Raw genomic sequence first — 2,500 nt, 5'->3', positions numbered from 1 at the left:
TTTTATTTGAATATTTCTATCTGCACTTTGTGAGTAGCGTGGTCTTGGATCTGTTTCTCCACCAGGTTCTCCAAACATACTCCAGCCGAACCTGCTTAGTGCAGTAGGCAGCGCGTCAGTCTCATAATTTGAAGGTCCTGAGTTCTTTCCTCAGAGAAGGCAGGCCTCTTATGTTTCAGGTAATAACTTTTCAAAAACGTTGACAGAATGAGTACAATGTTTGGTATTTTGCAAATGTAAGCAGTCCCTGTGCAAACTTTCTGGCCCTGTGTTCCCACGCCTTCTCCTTGTGCCTTCCAGAGCCCATCAGGTGCACTATGAACTAATGGCAAAACATGGTTGTGCATATAAGGTTGATGCCGCACGAACCCTGCTATGGTTTTTCATATTAATAAGCCTCCGTGCAGTGTCCATCGCCGCCCTAGTGGCGTTATGGCTCTGTAGTTGGTCCGGATAAGCCCAGGGTACCCAGGCCGTAATCTGTAAAGGAAAGAAAAAGGTAAGTGGGGCCAACCAGTGGGGAAAAGAGGGGTCAGTTCAAACAAACAGGTTCTTTCGAATAGAGGTGGGGCAGTTTAAAATGATAAGGTTGCTGGTTGGGATAGCATGGGCGCATACTGATAGAGCCAACGTAGGTCTTTGAGCAAAGATTCAGGAAATAAGGATGGTACATTTTATGGTGTTAGATGCAGTGGGGCAGGTTTACATGAGGGCAGTTTCAGAGAATGAGCAAGTATTTCAAAATGTATTTTCTGGCTGTGTGAGGGACTTGAGAGGTCTTCAAGCAGACCCTTGGAGTATGTTTAAAGTCTCTCACAAAATAAACTCTAGAAAAGACAGGTGGGGCACCCAAGCCTAGCGGCCAAATAGTGAGGCGACTGCATGAAAGGCAAATGCGAAAAGAGGCAAAGAGGGGTAGCACAAGGGGATGCAGCCAATTTCGACACTTCTGTTTCTGGTGATTGTCTTGCCCCTGTGCCCACGAAAGGCTCTGGGGAACGCAGGCACAGTTGCGGCTCAGGCATGGACAGTCTGCAAGGCCCTCCTTCGGCATAATAAAAGTGCCCTTGTGAGCCTGGCTGTGTTTAAATCACACAGCAGGGAATGCAGCTTTCAACTTTCCCTCACTGGCCACGAACGGCCACGAACAGACAGGTTCTATAGACCAAAAAGCTAGGAGGAACCCTGGCCACTTTTAAATGAGGGTGGGTTTTGAACTACAGTTCCTTCAGGAGCAAAGCCTGGATTGGCCTTCCTGGATGTTCCTGTGGCCCGCTGGATGCTTTAATGGGCTGGATAAAGCGTTCTGGAGGATGGAATCCTCTTGGGTTCAGTCTGGGAACTTCTGGGAGTTCATCTGCATAACCCAGCCCCGTCCACCCTTCTTGACCTGGCCGGCAGTTACCTTGCTCTGTTACTAGAGGGCGCGTTTGGACTCTCTTCATGAACCGTGTGCCTCACAGGTGTGATAATGATGTAGTTTGGGGTTTGTTTTTGTGGCATGCTACCTGTCACCAGCCGCAAGCAGATCAGCATGAGATCTGATGTCAAATAACAGCATAACAAACTGTGACATAATACAAACCTGACATAAGCGATGTAAGCAGCGAGTATAACGAAACCGGCTGAACGCACACAAGAAAACTAAATGATGGAAGTGGAAACACATAATTAATCATGCATATATATATAGGAAAGGAGCAAAACTCTCTGCAAATGGGAAAAAAAGCGACCTGCTTACAAAAGGGACTTTGGGGGAGGAGAATTAAAAACTGGTAAGAAAAAAGGGCTGAAAAGAGTTAGGTATATATCCAGCGAGGGAGGGGTTGGAAGTTTGTGGCATCTTACCTGTTTTGGAGCATATCAAAATAACTAGCTCAAAATTCAAGCATCGAAGGATGGGACTCTTGATTGATGAATGGAAGACATCTGAAGTACAAAACACTATACATTCAAGTGAAGCTTTTCAGATGGATCGTATTCTCTCTGGAGTTTTGAGTGTGGAGTTGTGTCACATAATCTTCATCAACAAATCATAAAATCGCAGCCTTCTTAGCGCAGTAGGCAGCGCGTCAGTCTCATAATCTGAAGGTCCTGAGTTCGAGCCTCAGAGAGGGCACAAGTGTTTTTTGTTTCAACAAATACAATTGGACATATTTTTTCTAAACATGAAGAGGAGCATGATGTTCAGTAGACCGCAACGCGGTCCTTGTGAATCACAGGATTGGATTCTTTACTGACGCAGAAAAGAAATATGATTGCCAAATACCAAAGAACCAATTGGGGCTAGCTGCGTTTTATTTGAATATTTCTATCTGGACTTTGTGAGTAGCGTGGTCTCAAATCATGCTCTCCACCAGGTTATCCAAAGAGCCTCCAACGGAGCCTTCTTAGCGCAGTAGGCAGCGCGTCAGTCTCATAATCTGAAGGTCCTGAGTTCGAGCCTCAGAGAGGGCACAAGTGTTTTTTGTTTCAGCAAATTCAATTGGACATATCCTTT

General features: G+C 45.7%; 2 non-coding genes across 2 annotated transcripts; both read left to right on the top strand.

The window, feature by feature from the left end:
* Window positions 1-2,046: 2,046 nt before the first annotated feature.
* TRNAM-CAU (transfer RNA methionine (anticodon CAU)) lies at window positions 2,047-2,119 on the top strand. The gene has a single exon. It is a non-coding gene; the product is annotated as a tRNA-Met (tRNA).
* Window positions 2,120-2,384: 265 nt separating this feature from the next.
* On the top strand, window positions 2,385-2,457 carry TRNAM-CAU (transfer RNA methionine (anticodon CAU)). The gene has a single exon. It is a non-coding gene; the product is annotated as a tRNA-Met (tRNA).
* Window positions 2,458-2,500: the final 43 nt, after the last annotated feature.

The sequence above is a fragment of the Ambystoma mexicanum genome, chromosome 4p (genome assembly GCF_040938575.1).
Source record: "Ambystoma mexicanum isolate Mex_15411 chromosome 4p, UKY_AmexF1_1, whole genome shotgun sequence".
Taxonomy (NCBI): Eukaryota; Metazoa; Chordata; class Amphibia; order Caudata; family Ambystomatidae; genus Ambystoma; species Ambystoma mexicanum.
This window is presented reverse-complemented; position numbering and strand designations above follow the sequence as displayed.